This window comes from Capsicum annuum, chromosome 11 (assembly GCF_002878395.1).
Source record: "Capsicum annuum cultivar UCD-10X-F1 chromosome 11, UCD10Xv1.1, whole genome shotgun sequence".
Classification (NCBI taxonomy): Eukaryota; Viridiplantae; Streptophyta; class Magnoliopsida; order Solanales; family Solanaceae; genus Capsicum; species Capsicum annuum.
The window spans coordinates 204705377-204725190 of NC_061121.1; the positions used below are offsets into that span (position 1 = coordinate 204705377).

Consider the following 19814-nt stretch of genomic DNA (forward strand, 5'->3'; position numbering starts at 1 on the left):
AATTAGTTGTACAAGTTTTCAATGGATGCTCACTACTTCTACAAATCTCAGACCAAGTATTCGCTTGCATTAGCTATTGATACAGGCTGTGTAATCCCCAATTTTATTTTGCTGAGCTGAGTAGTTAACTGATTTTGTAGTGCAGCAATCTGAATTGATATAACAGTAAACCTATCCACCTCTAACACACTTGAAACCTACATTGGAGCACTTCTTGAGTCAGCATGCCACTCAGGATTCCCCAATGAAATCTGATTCAGTAAAGTGTATAATACATTATACATCTTCTCAAGAGCATTCCCACCTACTGCTAAATCTAAGAGAATTTTGGTGTTTGGATCAAGACCCTCTATGAAAGTATGAACCAGTACATCATTAGACCGTTGATGGTGAGGGAAATTTCTAAGCTTACCCTTAAATCACTCCCAAACTTCATAAATATTTTATCCTTCTTTCTGCCTAAAACTTAAAATATTGCTTCTCAAATATGCTATATTCCCAGATGGAAAGGATTGAATAAGGAACATCCGATCAAGATAATTCGATCAAGATAATCCTACGAAGTGATGAAGTTTGGTGGTTTAGCATATAACCACCTCTTCGCTTCCCTAAATAGAGAAAATGGGAAGAGAGTTAATCTGACATAATCAGTAGATATCCAGTAGGAATATAGGTATCTCTTATTTCTAAGAAAGTTTGTATGTTCTGTTATGGGTCTTCATGTGACAACCCTATAAATTTTCCACTTGAACATAGTAGTTGTTCCATATTTTGCTTTATTCAAACCGATTACCCAACTCTAGCTTGCAGATGCAATTAGTAGCATGGTCCATAAGTGGGATTGCCACTTCACGAATAGGTTGGCTTCTGATCGAGCAGGTGCAGCTGGAACTACCAGAGGTAGAACACGCGCCGCATTTGGATCAATTGAATCAATAAGATTAGGTTCTTCTTTCTCCACCATATGAAATTGCTGAATTGGATAGTGATTTCTTCGCCTCTTATGAAATGCCTATTCTAGTTTCGAATAAGGCTCTACCAACTACCTATATATTGCAAGACCGTTACTTTGCTTGTCCTAAAAAAGTCAGCCACTAAGATCAAGTTTTTAACACTTATAGTTATTATAAAAAACCAAAAAATATAGAAAATTACTAACTATTTGAGTCCCCGACACCGGTGCCAAAACTTATTGCAGTCTATCGCACACACAAGTGCACACAATCATACAAGTAATATAGTGACTCAGAGAGTCAGATATAGTACCCACGAGGACTACTAAACTAGTAATTCTACTAAATGTTAGTTTTTACAAGAATATATTAAGTGTTTTAAAGTATCGAGGTAATTTTGAATTTTACTAAATAGTCTAAGTAATAAAAAGATAACCATGTGTGATAATAGCAACATAAGAAACGTTGTAAACAATACGAGTGAGAATTTTAGGGTTGAGAAACTTATAACACTCTTACAAATCTTTATTCTTATTGTGGTTTCCTTGATTATTTGGTTATTGATTCACAGGTTTTAGAGTATGATCATGGTTGCTCGATCCTCTAATCTTTTACATAAATGGACATTACAACTACATCATTGAGCGGGGATGTAATAATCTATTTTAATTAACTAAGATATCATCCTTCAAGTGAACCAAAAAAGGATTTTAGGTGTATCTCTATCCTAGACGCAAATTTAAATTCTTTATTTTATAAAAGAATAAGAACCTTGTTCCTTAAACTCTTCGATCCAACCTATGATTCCACTCTCGTATTCACAAAGGAATATAGGTGTATTTTAATGGTGGAAAATCATAAAAATACTAAGAATAAGAGATTAAGAATAACCCATATGATAATTGAACAATAAACTACTCTATGAATATCAAAGTGTAACTATGTTTTTGGCCTCAACCCTAGAAGATAGGTATTTAGCTACTCATGGACATCATCATAATCACCATAGATGAATGTAAGATAAAATCCATAAATAAACTAAAGTAAAGGAAGAAAAACCCTAATTAATGTGTTTTCCGGCCTCCCTCAAAGTTTCAAAGTCATCCAAGGTATCTAACATCAAGTTCAAGTGTCCTATATATAGGAGGACAAGTTGACCATTTTGGATTAGGGTCCGCATAGCCCCTCTTATTCTATGGACTAGGGTGACCGATATGGCCTCATCATGGTGAAACACTATAACATTATCTTATGAGACATTTCTATGTTTGTGACTCCCCTGTCATGGCATGGACCAAGGTCCACGATGCCCTATGCATTTATGACCTCAATTTGACTTCTAAAACTTTTCTTGTGAACTTGTCCTTTTATCCAAGCCTTGTGGTGTTATTTCTACTTGATTTATCACTTGTGTATAATCCATATATCATCATAATCAACTCACCAAGGATCCTATAACATCAAAAACCATGAATTAGATCTCAAAACAATATAATATCAAGGACAACGAGCTAGCGACTTAAGCTAAGAACTAGTTTTTCCCTTTTAGATCTTTAACTTCTTGTTCGACTCTAGGCTTGATTAAATTGAATATTTATCACTATAAATACATTTTTATTCATACAATTACATAATAATAACTTTATGAACTCATTGCAGTCACTAGAATCCATAGAGATCAACTAGAACAGCACTTAGCTCAAGCTAGTAACGCTGGTTTTCTCATTTGAACTCTAAGTGACCAAATTAAGTACAAACTTGTTTGAAAGACACCTTACACATTTTAATCAAGTAATTAAGCACTTATATTCTCAATTATAACATTATTCACTTATTAAACACACAAGTAGTCCTCAGAACATGGTTAAATAAGCTAGAATAACAATGCTAAGGTGCGTAAATTCACCTCAAGTCAGACATGTTATATTCATGGATCCATACTATGTATAGGGTGTCAGTTCCAACTTTTTCTAGAGTTTCATCGATTCTTTCTATTCTCCTCAAAACGACGTGATAAATATGGAGTTTTGTCAATCGATTCATATAATTACTCTGTTGGTAGCTTCTCAGACTGAATGTGATACATATTCTACTCAATCTTCTGAGGTCATAAAGGCTGGACACTTCATGAGGTTTATCCCTCCAACTTTCACTGGTGTCAAGGTGGTGGAGTATCCTTAGGGTTTTCTGGATGAGAAGGAAAAGATTTTTAGGATTATGCATGCCACGAATGTAGAAGGGGTGAAGGTTACGACCTACTATAAAAAGGATATGGTGTACCAATGGTATGAGTAATGGGATAGATCAAGGGGTCATATTGAAAATTCATCTCTATAGGAGACTTTCTACAATATATTTTTGGATAGCTTTTTTCCTCAAGAGTTAAGGAAAGTAAAACAAAAAAAAATTGTTAATCTGACATAAGGAAAAATGTCAGTCAAGGAGTATGCCTTGATGTTTCACCAATTGTCTCAATATGCTCTAGAGTTGGTGTCATATATGAGGGCGAAGATGAGAAAGTTTGACTAAGACTATCTCATGAGTTGATCCTTGAGAGTAAGACTACCTTACTAATTAAGGACATGGACATCTCTAGGTTTATTATTCATATGTAATAAGTGGAGGAGGAGGAGAGAAAGAAGGAAGAGATAGGTAAAAGGCTGGGTAAGAAGCTTAGGTTCTCTAAATAGGTGTGGGGGTTCAGTTGGCTAGCACATAGGTCTCATTAATTCAAAGTAATCCTAAGGTCTTCCCTTATGACCTTCCTACTTTTCCTCTTAATAGGGAGATTGAGTTTGGGATTGATCGAGTTTCGGACACTCATTCAATTTCTATTCCACCATATAGAATGACTTTAACTTAGCTGAAGGAGCTTAAGGATCAATTTAAGGATCTTTTGGACAAGGGTTCCATCCATCCTAGTGTGTCCCTGTATATGGAACTAGTGTTATTCATTTATAAGAAGGATGGTTCTCTTCGGATGTATATTAACAACCGACAGTTGAATAAGGTAATAGTTAAGAACAAGTATCCTCTTCCAAGGATAGATGACTTGTTTGATCAGTTGTAAGGTGCCAAATTCTTATCTATGATTGATTTGCGGTCTTGGCATCATCAGTTTAATATTAAGGAGTTGGAAATCCCTAAGGCTGCTTTTCATACTCAGTATGGGCACTTTGAGCTTTTGGTCATGTATTTTGGTTTAACCAATCCCCCGGGGGCATTCATGGATTTGATGAATAGGGTCTTTCATTAGTTTTCAAGAGTGAGGTGGAAATTGCCAACCACCTTCGTGTTATGTTGTGACCTTGAAGGAGTAGCAGTTATATGCCAAGTTTTCAAAAATATGAATTCTGGTTGAACGCTGTCACTTTTTTAGGTCATATTATTTCTAGTGAGGGGATTATGGTGGATCCACAAAAGGTTGCAATGGTCAAGAAGTGGCCTAAACCTATTACTCCAATCGATATTCAAAGCTTCTTGGGTTTGGATGGCTACTATAGTAGGTTCGTAGAGAGTTTCTCTTCTATAGCTATCCCATTTACTATGTTGACTCAGAAAGAGGTAAATTTCACTAATTTTGATGCTTGTGAGGGAAGTTTTAAGAAACTAAAGAATAAGCTAACTTCGGCTCCAGTTTTGACATTGCCAGAAGTCACTGAAGGGTTGTAGTTTATTGTGATTCATCCTGGGTGGGACTTGGTTGTGTTTTTATGTAGCATGGTAAGGTGATATCCTATTCTTCAAGGTAGTTAAAGGTACATGACAGGAATTATCCTACACATAATTTGGAACTGTTAGTTGTGGTGTTCGTATTGAAAATCTGGCGGCACTATTTGTATGGGGTGCATGTGGATATATTCTAAGATCATAAGAGTCTATAGTATGTGTTCACTTAGAAAGAGCTTAACCTCAGGCAGAGAAGATGGCTTGAGCTTCTCAAGAACTATAACATGAATTTTTTCTATCACCCAGGTAAAGCTAATGTGGTTAGTGATACTCTTAACCGGTTGTCCATGGTGCGTTTAGCTCATGTGGAATAGAAGAAGCAAGATTTGGTGAAGGATATTCATTGCTTGGATAACCATGAAGTTCATCTCTTAAACTCCGTGGATGATGGTGTATTAGTGCAGTAAGTGGTGTGGTCGTCTCTTGGTGCAAAGATCAAGGAGAAACAAATGTTAGATTCTATCTTGATAAAAATAAAAGGTGATGTTGGCGGTCAAAAGGTGATGGTATTTGAAATTAGTGGTGATGGTACCTTGTGGTACCAATAGAGGTTGTGTGTACCTGACATTGATGGTTTACGAGAAATAATATTGGCTTAGGCTTATGAGTCAGGCTATGTTGCTCATCTTGGTTTTATGAAAATATATCATAACCTCTAGGAGATGTATTGATGGAATGGTGTGAAGAAGGATGTGGCTGATTTTAAGGTAAAGTATATGGTCTGTCAAAAAGTAAAAGTTTAGCACATGAGGCCCGAAGGGTTTTATCAAGAAATTGAATTTCCTGAATAGAAATGGGAAATGGTCAACATGGATTTCATTATCGGTCTTCCTCGGTCTTGGAATCAGTTTGATTTAGTTTGGGGCATCATGGATAGGATGAAAAAGTTTTCTTACTTTTTTCTAGTGAGGACTAACTTTTCAGCTGAGGATTATGCGAGGTTGTAGCTCCATGAGATTGTGAAACTACATGGAGTGCCTGTCTCTATCATTTATGACTATGGTACATAGTTTTCATTTCACTTTTGGCAATCGTTTTAGAGGGTTTAAGGACTAAGGTTAGTTTGAGTATTGCTTTTAACCCATAGATGGATGGACAAGTGGAGAGGACTATTCAGACGCAGAAGGCTATGCTTCATGCATGTGCAATAGACTATGGTGGCAGCTGGGTTAAGCATCTCCCTTTTGCAGATTTTGCTTACAATAATAGATACCATTCTAGTATTGGGATGGCTCATTATGAACCATTGTACGATAAGAGGTATATATCTCCTATCAAGTGGTTTGAACTTAGAGAGGGAGATATGTTTGGTCTGAACTTGGTTTATAAGGCTATGGAGAATGTGAAGGTGATTCATGATAGGCTTAAGCCTTTTCAAAGTCACCAAAAGTCCTATATAGATGTAAGACAGAGGGACTTAGAGTTTGAGATTAGGGATAGGATATTCCTAAAGGTGCCTCCCATGAAGGAAGTAATGAAATTTGGGAAGAAGGTAAAGCTCATCCCCTGGTATTTAAGCTCATATGTGATTTTGAGAAGGTTTGGTAATGTTTCATATGAATTGGAGTTGCCTTCTAGTTTGAAATTTATTCACCCAATGTTCTATATCTCTATGTTGAAGAAATGTGTAGGTAATCCTTCATTGGTTGTTTATTTGGAAGGGTTGTGTATTTTGAATTCTCTATCTTATAAAGAACTCCCAGTTAAGATCTTAGATTATCAGATTTGGAAGTTGAGGACAAAGGATGTGGCCTCAATAAAGGTTTTATGGAGGAACCACAAGGCAGAAAAGGCTACTTATAAAGTAGAAGAGGACATGAAGTCCAAGTATCCGTATTTGTTTTCCAATCTGGATATTCATGCTTAAGGTATGTGTTCTTCATCACATCTTTTTTTGCTAACTTGGTTAAAGGAAGGATTGATTTCTTGCATATTTGTTTTCTAACTTAGTTAAAGGTCAAAATAGAGGTATTGGAGTGTAAATCATGCTAATATAGCCTCATCAATCATTCGGGGATGAATGATCCAAGTGGGTGAGAATTGAAATACCCAGGGTTTTGCTGCTTTGGAATTTTTGATATTTTGTGTCTTTTGAGCATCATACGACTTGGGGTACTTCTCGTATGATAGGGTACGATTTAGGGGTCTTCATCTCGTTTGTTCATCAGTGTGGTTTGGATAGTTTCTTTCCAAGGTATGAATGGATCATACTAGCTGTATGTTAAGGTACAAGCTGTATGATGTCAATCATATGTTGCCTTATGTCTGGCCTAGGTGATTCTATTTTGCCTAAGTTATGATTTTAGGGTTCTTATCATATGGTTGGATACGAATTGTTCTTGCTAGTCATATGTTGGGCAGTGTTGGGGTCCAAGGTAAGACCTAAAGTACGAGTGGTGTATGTTATGGTACGGTTTGGGAAAGGGTCATACACTCCTGTAGGGATTTTATATAGTTTAAATTGGGGGTATTCTGGATATTTTCCCTCTTAACCTCTTATGACCTCACAACTCAAAACACTATTGCGACTTTATTTACCCTATTATTCTAATCTTAAAAACTCAAAAACTCTTTTTAAACACTCTCAGGATCTTAGGTTAAAAAACGGCTAGGTTTCTTCCAAGGTGGTCAATTAAGGCTCTACAGGGTGATTTCTCTCTGTCTTCTTCGTAATATAAGGCATGCTACTCCTTCCTCATTACTAGTTCCAACTAAAGGCATGTTTTATGGATGGTTTTTATGGCATAATTGTGGTATGATTTGGGTTTTGAATGATATGTTGGGGTTTTGATTATAATGGTTGGTTATGGTTTTTCCATGTCTTTAACTTATGATTTTCATAAATATAATGATGATTTGAGCCTTTGGGTTCATGGTAATGGTTAATTGGTACTTGGTTTTGGCTTTGGAAACTACATGCCTAAATATGTTTGTTGAAATGCCTATGAGAATGCTTTTATTATATAGTTGGACTTTTAATGAAACTATTGCATGGTATAACTTGGTAATGGCACTTAAACTGGATTAGATAGTTTAAATAGTACTAAATGGTTAAATGGCAAGGTCTTGGTGGTCATGGGTTTGGTTTAATTGAAAGCCTTGTGGGGTACAAGGGAATTCTCCGAGCAAACCAAGTAATGAATATACTTGTGAGGTACATGGGAATCCTCTAAGCAAATTTAATAATGTAATCCATGGGTACATAGGAATCCCTTCTTAAATAGTTGGCTAAGGATATTTCTTTCAAGCTATAGTTAGTATGACGATATCACTACTTATAGCATTGGTTAATAATAAATGGAATGGTGGTTTGGTAGTGTGTTAATGGTTTTAGTTGGGCAATAAGGATGGTGTGATATCTAACTGTGAAGGTGTGAGTCCAATGTACGGATACTGGAAACTCATGTTTGCTGACATAATGATAAGTCATGGCAACCCTATACTTATGGGGTATACGATAATCCTCTAAGTTAGACTCTTATATTTGTATCATGGAGAGCAGAGGGTACACGAAAATCTCCTACTCCTATGGCATCTTCGGTTCATGCGGCTACATGCATTGTGGATCATATAGGGGGTAACACTGGACCCATATAGCATGTGGGTTGTTATAGGATAGTTAAGCTTCTCACACCTTGGTTAATGATTAAAAGGCAAGCTAAACCCAATTCCTTTTCTCGATATGGATTTTATATATATATATATATGTATAGTTGTGAATGCATATAGTTATTTAATTGGTTTTAAAAATTGGTATTATTTTATCCTTATCCTGAGTGTATGCTAGCATTCACCCACTAACCCTTCTTCAAGCGTGGCATCCCTACGCGATACAGGAACCGACCATTCTACTCCTTTTGCTCAGTGATCAGATTTGGGATTAGCTGGTGTTGGATTGAAGTGGTGAGCTTTCACACTATGGAAGGATCCATTTTATGTTATGGTTTTTTTACACACTTTGGTCATTTCATAAACTGTGGTTTTGGATATGGTCGAGGGCGCATCCCGACTAGATATTGCTTTGCTTTTTGATAGAGACTTTGTTGGATAACTATGGATTGGTATGCTTGGTGTCGGTATTGGTGCTAGCCTTGGCATTGGTATTGGTATTATGGATGACACCGATTGAGTATATTTGATTTATGATTATTCCATTTTATTTTGAATTATATATCTATATATTTATAACTCATTTGATATGAGATGTAGGAAAGTTATGGTGGGGTATTAGGGTGGTCTCTGTTCTGGTTGGGCTTGAGGCACTCGACATGACTGCCCTGGTTTGGGTCATGTCTGTCATGGGGATATTCAACTAGTTGGTGGCCATGGTCAGTTTTATGTTATACCATCATGCCAGAGGCAGAGGCATCTGATGATGTGATCACAGGTAACATCCTCGTTTATTTTAGATCTACATTTATGTTATTTTATTCTAGATTGAGTTTTCTATGTGTTTGTATATTTTGCTTTGGGTTTTGATTTGGCTAGTGTGCCTCTTACCATTTTTATTTATGTATCTATCCCTATAGGAGATTCTTTAGGGTGGATCGGGTGCACTAATATTATGTTGTGATTTTTTATGGTCATGAAACTTGGATAGATTTGATTGTATTAGATATTGTAGACTTGGATGTTATTTTGGCTATGGATTGATTGGCTCCTTATCATGTTGTCATAGATTATTTTGCTGAGACTGTGACTTTAGCTTCATCGGGTGTGCCAAGGATAGCTTGGAAGGGTGCACTTCTTTTGGGTCCTAAGAGGATCATATCATATATTCAGTATCATAAATTGGATGAGAGAGGATGTATATCTTACTTGCCCATATTCGTGACACCAATGTTGCTTCATCTCCTTTCTTAAATTCTATTCGTGAGTTTATGGATGAGGTCCCTATAGACTTACCTGGTATGCTTTGGATTGAGATATTGATTTTGTTATTAATGTTGGATGGGACGCCAAGCCCATTTCTATTCCTCCTTATAGGATGACCCCAACCAAGTTAAAAAAATTGAAGGATCAGTTGCAAGATTTAATGAATAAGGGATTTATCCAACCTAGTGTATCACCTTGGGGTGCGCTAATTTTGTTTATGAAGAAAAAAGATGGGTCTATGCGGATTTGTATTAATTATCGATAGTTGAACAAGGTGATAGTGAATAATAAGTATCCTCTTCCTTGCATCGAGGATTTATTTGATCAGCTTCAGGGTGTTGCAGTGATTTCAAAGATTTATTTAAGGTTCGATTATCACCATTTGAGGATTAGAGCTTCAGATATTTTGAAGATAGCTTTTTGGACTCGATATAGTCATTATGAGTTATTGGTCATGTTCTTTGGGTTGACCAATGCCCCTACCGCTTTTATGGAGTTGATGAACTGGGTGTTTTGATCGTATCTTGACTTCTTTGTTATTGTATTTATAGATGATATCTTGGTTTATTCAAGATTGAGGTTGAGAATAAGGAGCATTAGCGGATTGTGCTTCAGAGACTGAGGGATGAGAAGTTTTATGTGAAGTGCTCTAAGTGCAAGTTTTGGTTGGAGTCTGTTTCTTTCTTAGGTTATATGGTGACTAAGGAGGGTATTATGGTTAATCCAGCCAAGGTTGCAGTGGTTTATGATTGGACTAGACCTACTTAGGTGATCGATATTTGGAGTTTTGTTGACTTGGAAGGTTATTATCGGTGTTTTATTGAGGATTTCTCTTCTATTGCATCTCCTTTGACTAAGTTGACTCAGAAGAAGATTACCTTTTAGTGGTCCAATGCTTCTGAGGCGAGCTTTCAAAAACTCTAGGATTTATTGACTTCAGCTTCTATATTGGCTTTGCCTAAAAAAGGCGTGAGTTCAGGTGTTGGATTAGGTGTTATGTTAATGCAGGAAGGCAAGGTGATTTCTTATGTGTTTCGTCAGTTGAAGCCTCATGAAAGGAATTATCCTACTTATGATTTCAAGTTGTACTCGGTTGTGATTACCTTAAAGTTGTGGAGGCACTACTTGTATGGAGCCTGTTGTGAGATCTTCTCAAATTATTATAGCATTTTGCACTTCTTCACCCATCGAGATCTTAATATGAGACAATGTCATTAGCTTGAATATTTAAGGATTATGACTTGACCATTCTCCATCATCTAGGCAAGGCTAATTTTATTGCGGATGCACTAAGACAACAGTCGACGAGCATGGGTAGCTTGGTCCATGTTTTGACCCAGGAGAGGCCTCTAAAATTAGAGGTTCAGTCTATAGCTAACGAAATAGTTAGGTTTGGTATTCAACAATTGGGCGTGATTTGGCATTTATGGAGGCTAGATTATCTTTAATGGAGCAGATTCGAGCTCGCCAGTTTGATGATGTTAGATTAAGGTTGATTTGAGATAAGATATTTAGTGGTAAGGCTAAGAAAGCCTTTTTTGATTAGAATAGAGTTTTAAGGATTGGGGCTAAGTTTGTGTGTCGTGAGTGAGTGGTTGAATTTTTTTGTCTTGGAAAAGGCCCATTGTTCTAGATATTCCATCCATCCAGGTGTAACTAAGATGTATCATGATTTTAGACAACACTATTGGTGGGATGGTATGAGGCGAGATACAGCAGATTTTATGGTTCGTTGCCTATGTTGTCAGAAGGTGAAGGCTGAGCATAAGATACCTGATGGTTTGCTTCAGAGGTTACCCATTCCGGAGTAGAAGTGGGAGCAGATTACTATGAACTTCGTCCCTGGGTTGCCTTGTACATCTTGTGGTTCTGACAATGCTTGGATCGTCATGGATCGATAAACCAAGTCAGCTTATCTTATTCCGATTTAGGTCTGATTCAGTTTTGAGAGGTTGGCCCGTATTTTCATTAATGAGATTGTGCGTTTTCATGGTGTGCTGGTGTATATTATTTCAAATTAAGGTTCTGTGTTAAATCTCACTTTTGGAAGACTTTTTAAGATGATTTAGGTACTCGGGTTGATCTCAGCATACCATTTTACCTTAGACTGACGGTCAGCTAAAGTGGGCTATTCAGGTTTTGAAAGATATGTTCTGCACTGACGTGATGGATTTTGGTGGCCATTGGGAGCAACATTTGGCTTTAAAATAGTTTTCATATAATAATAGCTACCATTGCAATATTTATATGGCTCATGTTGCAGCGTTGTATGGTAGGCGTTATCTTTCGCCAGTGGGTTGGTTTGATATTTTAGAAGTGAAACCTCGAGGTACGGATTTTCTTCATGAGTTTTTAGATAGAGTCCTGATCATTCAGGATAGACTTAGAGCGGCTCATAGTAGGCAGAAGTACTATGCAGAACGTAGACTTCGTGCCTTGAGATTTAGTTTTGGTGATCATGTTTTCCTTCGAGTTTCACCCAAGAAAGGTGGGATGAGATTTGGGAATAGGGGCAAGCTTTTTCTCTGGTATATTGGTCCATTTGAAATTCTTCTAACTGTTGGTGATATGGCCTATGAGTTAGCTTGCCTCCAGATATATCAATTGTCCATCCAGTTTTTCATGTTTCTATTCATCACCATTACATTCCAGCTGAGTTTCATGTTATTCGTTGGGAGTCAGTTTAGTTAAATGAGTGGTTGTCTAGTTTTGAGGAGCCGGTCTCCATTTTGGCTAGGGTTATGAGGCAGATGTGCTCCAGATTCATCATTATGGTTAAGGTTCGATGGCGACATTGACCTGTAGATGAGGCTACTTATGAGGTCAAGTATTATATGCGTAGTTCTTATCCCCAACTCTTTGCTGGTTCAGGCATTTTCTTTGCCTTTAACTTGAGGACGAACTAGATTTATAATGGTGGGTAATGTAACGACCTTAAAGTTTAATTAAATATGTAAAAGTGTTTCTATGTGATTTGACTATTTTAACCCTCCTCATGATTGACACAGTTCCAGTATGCATTTTGATACCATTTATGTGATAATCATGGTATTTGATGGCTTCTAGAGCCTTATTTTAGATTTATGTGGATATCTTTTGATATGTGCTACGGATGGATAAATGGACTGCTCTAGTAGCTTCAAAATTTTGATTTTTTGAGGGTAACATGTTTGGTATGATTTTATTACTTTTAAATTACATATCGACCCTCGATTTGGAAAATTGTGATTTCGAGTTTTGGGGGTTAACTGGAATACCCCAAAAATCAATACCAACATTAGAGCCATGTTTCAAGCTCATGCAAAGAACATTATAACTCTTTTTAGAGTTTTATGAGTGATTTTGATGTATCTTAAGGCCTCAAATAGCTCCCAGCTATTAAACGAATCAAAATATTTCTTACCAATTGAGTTTTTGGGAAGAATATTGCTTTAGTCAACTTCAAACGAGCATATATTTTGTTCTACTAAGAATTTTCCAACTCAAGACACACCAAATTATAGGAAATTGAATTATCTTTCCAACAATACCAATTTTACCTAAATTTGATACCCGAGTGCGAAGTTATGGCACTTTTAGTAAGAGATAATAGCCCACCGAGATAAGGCCACATCGCAGATATGGCCAATTTTGTCTAAATCTGATACCCATGCTTGTTACTCGATTCATTCAGGGGCCACAAAGATGTACCGTGATCTGCGGGAAATCTATTAGTGGAGTGGGATGAAGAAAGATATTGCAGAGTTTGTAGCTAAGTGCTCCACTTGTCAACAGGTTAAGATTGAGCATCAGAAGCCTAGTGGGTCTATGTAGGAGTTCAGTACCCCCACTTAGAACTGGTAAGTAGTGAACATGGATTTTGTGACAGGTTTTGCCTTGTACTCGTCAACAGCATGATTTAATTTGGGTCATTGTGGACAGGATGACAAAATCAGCCCATTTCTTGCTAGTCCATACTTCTTATTCAGCCAAGGACTATGCCAAGCTCTATATTTGAGAGTTGGTTAGGGTGCACGTTGTTCCATTGTCTATCATCTTAGATAGAGGTACTCTATTTACCTCTTACTTTTGGAAAGCTTTTCAGAAGAGTCTTGCTACCAAAGTTTACCTAGTACAGCCTTCCACCCTCAGATAGATGGTCAGGCAGAGAGGAGCATTCAAACCCTTGAGTACATGTTAAGATCATATGTAGTTGACTTTAAGGGCAGTTGGGATGACCACTTGCCTTAAATCGAATTCGCATATAATAATAGCTATCATTCAAGTATTCAGATAGATCTATTTGAGGCTCTATATGGAAGGAGATATAGATCTCCAATTGGTTGGTTTGAGATAGGTGAAACCGCTTTGATAGGACCTGATTTAGTGTATGATGCTTTGGAGAAAGTTCAGCTAATAAGGGAAAGGATTGAGGTAGCCCAAACCTGTCAGAAATCTTATGCAGATGTGAGGAAAAAGGATCTTAAGTTTGAGATTGGAGATTTTATATATCTAAAAATCTCTCCCGTGAAGTGGGTAAAGAGGTTTGGTAAGAAGGGGAAGCTTATTCCCTGATATGTTGGCACTTACAGGATTTTGAGTCATTTCAGAAAGGTGGCTTACGAGCTTGAGTTGCCTGCAGACTTAGCATCAGTGCACCCAGTATTCCATATCTCTTTGTTGAAGAAGTGTACTAGAGACCCAGCTGTAGTTGTTCCCCTAGAAAGCGTAGAGGTTCAGAACAACCTTTTTTACGAAGAAATTCCAGTCAAGATCCTTGATTGACAAATTCGTAGACTAAGGAATAAAGAAGTTCCCCTAGTCAAGGTTCTTTGGCGGAATCAGTCCGTTGAGGAAGCCACTTGGGAAGAAGAAGTAGAAGCAGATATGTGGAACAAGTACCCTCATCTTTTTTCTGTAAACTCAGACTTAGCTTAAGGTAACAATCTTCATTGAATTTCTCTTTTCCATACTCAGTTTCAGCTATATATCATTCTCATGTCAGTCATGCATTCACAGAATCAGTTCAGTCATGTGTCATGTTTTAGAATTAGTCATACCATCACATTTTCATCACGTATATTCAGCATGTAATCTCAATTCCTCAGTGCTTTTAGCTTAACCAATTTCATTCGAGGACGAATGTTCCAAAGGGGGAGATATTGTAATACCACAAAAGTCCAAACCAATATTATAGCCATGTTTCAATCTTATGCAAAGTACATTATAACTCTTTTGTAGTTTTATGAGTGAGTTTGATGTATCTTAAGGCCTCAAATAGCTTCAAGTTATTAAACGAATCAAAATATTCCTTACTAATTGAGTTTTTGGAAATAATGTTACTTTAGTCAACTTCAAACGATCATATCTTTTGGTTTATTGGGAATATTTCAACTCAAGACCCACCAAATTGTAGGAAATTGAATTAGTTTTCCAACGAAACCAATTTCACCTAAGTCTGATACCCAAGTGAGATGTTATGGAACTTTTAGTAACAGATAGTAGCCCATCGCAAAAATGTCGCATCACAGAGATGGCCAAAATCACGTTCGTCCTTTTCCCATGGACCACCGCAGTAACGTCTTATCACACCACGGGGCAAATTCACGTTCAATAGGGCATTACGATGGTGCCGCATCGCTCCAAGGTGCAAAATCGGGATTGTCCATTTCCAGTGGCGTAACATGATAGCACTAATCGCGTTATTGGACAAAATAAGGATTGTCCTTTTCCAGTGGCCCAGCGCGATAAGTACCGCGTCGCGCCAAAGGTCAAAATTGGGATTTTCAGTCCAGTTTTGAGTTTTAATTCCCAAGGTTAGTTTGGTCTTTTCCCATAACCCCCAAATCATGTAAACAAAGGATTTAACCTATCCTAAGCATATTATATTGATTTTTCATCAATTTACTCTCCTAGAAAACCCTAAGCTTCAACATTTAACTCCAAGAAACTCCAAAGTTCTCCATTCTTTTTCCAAGATAATTCAAATTCAAGGTTCTCAATCCAAGAACTTTCAAGAATTCTTCAATCAAGATATGTTAAATGTTCATCCAAGGGTCCCTTTCACCTATGGAGTTCAAGTCCTTGAATTTGAAATTATGATTCTAACCATGAATCCCCATAAATCTTGATTCTAAACCATGTTTACATGAAATTGTTGTTGTTATTAAACCCTACATGTCTTAATGATGTTATTTGCTGATTTAATTCATAATTAGTGATATTGATATTGAAATCATATTGTTACTACAAGCTTTAAACTACTACCATGCTTAGCTTTAACCATGAACACCAAGTGTTTGATGAAATACCTACAAGAATGAATTTTGAATTAATGCTTTCATGTTATGTCGTTAAAGTTTTAGCACTATTTTGCTATTATTGCTATTGAGTACTGGGGGTTATGAATTCCCAAAAACATAGTTGTTTGCTTAGTCTCAATATCTTCAGAATAGTTTCAGAGTTATTATTAGCAGTATCTGCTCAATCAGTTATCATAATCAGTTAAACTTAGAACAATTCAGTATTCTGAGTTAGTTCAGTTGGGAGTAGGATTTAGCACCGAGCGAGTGCAGGGATGGAGGCTTCCCAGTCATACAGGTAGAGTCATTAGTAGCAGTCCCTATACTCCAAAACTACATAGACACCCTAGGATTAGTGGAGTCACCTATCATTTTAGGCTTGACTACCTCCCAAGAGTCAACCGTCAGTTTAGGATTGACACCCTTATAGTCCTTCAGGACAGTATTTCAGTGGATCCACATAGCCAGTGTTAGTACCCGTGGCACGGTATTGACACCCTTCAAACTGGGTTATATTTTGGACCCTAATTTGCTCACTGGGTCATGTTGATTAGATGATAGCTCCCACAATCTCAGTCCAGTCATCAACTCGGTAATTCAGTTTCTATTTTGCTTGACCATAGCATGCAGATATATTTTATTCATGTATCAATACTCACTATTTTAGCTTACATATTATGTTCAGAATATGTTTTATGCTTGGCCATGCATTCTCAATATTTACATATTTCATTCATTCTATTTAGTACATCATGCTATTCATTCAGTCAATTATTACTCTTGTACATGAGGACATAGTTTATTTGTCTCATCAATTTCATCAGTTTAGTATTTTCTTTTTATTCAGATGGAGTTAGTTGGGGTTTGTCCCATCACCTCGACAGTCTGTTAGTAGAGGTTTTTAAAACTAGTACAGACAGTTAGTCAATCTTCATTTTTTAGTTGTCATTATCAGAAGTTATATCAGCATTATCAAATTTGTTTTACAGACTTTATAAGAACTATGATTTAAAACATTATGATATTCCTCAGTTAAATTTTGCATATGATCTATTGTTATCAGTTTTATTCAGTGTTCACAGCAGGAACCAGCTCATGGGTTAGATTGTGGCCCCTCGGTACTATAAACATCGTGTGGCACCTAGGGTGTACTCTCGGGGCGTTACAAATTTTGTATCAGAGTCTAAGGTTTTAAAGTGTCCTAATAAGTATGAAATTCACATTTAGTATAGTCTTGTGCATGGGTGTGAAGTGCACCACACTTAAGGACAAGATGTTACGAGGCATTTTAAGAAAAGTTCCCCTTCTTTCAGTTTTTATGTCATCCAACTGAGCATGATCTTATGTTAAACTCTCTTTCTAATTTGTTCTCCCTTTTGTTTAAAGAACATGCCTCCTAGAAAGACAAATGGATGAAAAAATATGAACCAGCTAGCACCTCTGCTTATTCAGGAAGATCCCCTGAACGAGCATGTTTCTCATGCAGAGTTCAACGCTACATTCACTACTCTGTCTCACTCTGTAGCAGCTCAAAATGTTTAGCCAACTACTGTTCTGGCCAACCCAGAGGCCAATACTTCCACAGCTAGGATTCGGGACTTTACCCAAATGAATCCTCCTCTATTTCTGGGATCTAAATTTGAAGAGAATCCATAGAAATTCTGAGACATGGTGTAGAAGGTGGCATACATTATGGGGGAAACTTCAAGTGAGAGTGCTGAATTGGCAGCTTACCAGCTGTAGAACGTAGTTCATACCTGGTTTAAGCAGTGGAAAAGGGCTAGAGGTGTAGACGCAGGGCCTATAGAATAGAAGGAGTTTGCTACAACCTTCTTAGATATATTCTTCCCATTGGAGCTGAGTAAATACAAAGTGTTAGATAATTGAATTAGCTTTCCAACGATACTAATTTTGTATTAATCCGATACCTGAGTAAAAAGTTATGTCATTTTTTGTGTGAGGCAGTAAGGTCTCGTGATAGACTCACGACGCAAGATCCATTCCCGTTTCTTGGAGGTGCAACATGAGGTCCCTTCTCAGTTTAGGGGGTCACACCATGAGGTTCATTTACTTGGAAAAAAGAGGCTAAAGGGTAGTTTAGTCCTTTTCTCTTTCCCCAGTCATCCAAACACAAATTATAACTCAAAAGGGGGCATATTTGCCCATCTTCTTCAAATCAACTCACGTAAAAACCCTCCCCTTTACCCAAGAACAATAATTCAAGCTCTTCTTCTCAAGAACACAAGAAATCAAGCTCAATTTCTTCTTCATTAAGGTATGTGGAGTTTATGAACAAGGATACAATTTCATCCTTGTTCCCAAAACTAGTTTTAAAGTTGAGTTTACGTAAATTGCAATTAGGGTTCATACCCAACCAACTTGTTTTGACTTTATGGATTTAAGTGTTAAAGTGCATGCTTGTTCTCATCTATTTATGCTTTGATTTAAAGATTTCAATTAAGATTTAAGCATGATATTATGTTGCAAGTTGTATGAAAGAAAGCAAGAGATTTAAAGGCATTAAGTGCATCAAGATTGTGCATGCCCATGTTTTGATCCATAAGATTTATATTATGATTTTGATTTAATTATCTTGATGGAAATTATTAAAGTATTTCAAGAATATTATTGAGCATGAAGTATTATTTTGGTTTCACATAGATTTAGAGCATGAGTTATTAAGCCATAGTTCTAATATTGATATTCCAAAAAGATTATGCTTTAAGCATCCTATGACTAGTTTACATTCAAATTTGAACAAGATTTGATCTTTTAATCCACATATTTGATTTGGAATCCACTTTACAATTTTAATTATAGATTCTATCATAGTTTAAAGTAAACATATGCATAACTGGCTTTCACTGTAAACCCTTATGCTAGTTGTAGAGTGGATTTCCAACAAAATGAGCATACAGATTAAAAGGAGTAGTATTTAGCATCGAGCGGGAAGTGTGGGTTTAGCGCATCCTACTTCCCCAGAACTACGAGCCAACGTAAGTACAGATTCAGATTATTCCAATTTATATATGGATGGCAGATACAAATGTGATCACTTAGCTTAGGTTATACTCGCTAGCAAGAGTATGAAATCTCTCCCCAACGTAAGGTTTTCCCCTTAGGAGAACAAGACGTTGGACGCCATGATAGCTCACATGGTTTAGTCAGTTAGAAGAACCTCCCTACTAGGAAAAAATGATAGAGAAGTTTTTAAAAGAATTCCCTAATAGAAAAAAAATAACAGAACATTTTTTAGAAACTAAGTTTAAAGGCTCATGAATTTACTCAGATATTGCCTTACATAAGACTTTAGTTATCAGATTTCAGCTTTTAGTTTTCATATGATAAAGGTGAGTCCTTTTTAGACATAGCCAACATGATTTGAAAATAGAATAAGATTACAATTTTTTAGAACTAAGTGTGGTGGCTCACAGAATTACCTTTACGCTTTACTTCTCATGATTGATGATTTTAAAGTTTTGTTTACGCAAGCCAAGGTGAGTCACTTACACTTAGCATGAAGTTTTTGACAGTTTGTATGAATAGTGCATTATTATTTTACTTATGCATTCACCCCCACATGCTCAGTACATTCCAAAAGTACTGATCTATATATATGTTTATGTGCTACATTGTATCATAATGTAGGTACGAGTTGTAGCGCGCTCATCATATTCAGACAGCTTGCAGATTTTGGCCTGTAGATGATGAGTCCTCCTACTTCGGGGACTTTAGTTAGATATTATTCATGTACTTTATTTTCTTACTCATATGTATTGGTTAGTGGTAGTTGGAGTCGCGTCCCAGCTATCTATAATCAGTATAGTAGAGGCTTCATAGACAGTCAGTATAGTTGATGTATTCAGTTTCAGTTTTGTTTTGTATAAGTAGAGTTATAATAATATTAATTTAGCTTTGTATTGATCAAGTTCAAAAAGATTTATTTTCTACATTTTTCTTTATATTTATGTGTTTT

At 36.7% G+C, this 19814-nt stretch overlaps 1 non-coding gene across 1 annotated transcript; it reads left to right on the forward strand.

Annotated features, from left to right (window-relative positions):
- Nucleotides 1-381: 381 nt before the first annotated feature.
- LOC124889198 lies at nucleotides 382-488 on the forward strand. The gene has a single exon (XR_007047807.1). It is a non-coding gene; the product is annotated as a small nucleolar RNA R71 (small nucleolar RNA).
- Nucleotides 489-19814: the final 19326 nt, after the last annotated feature.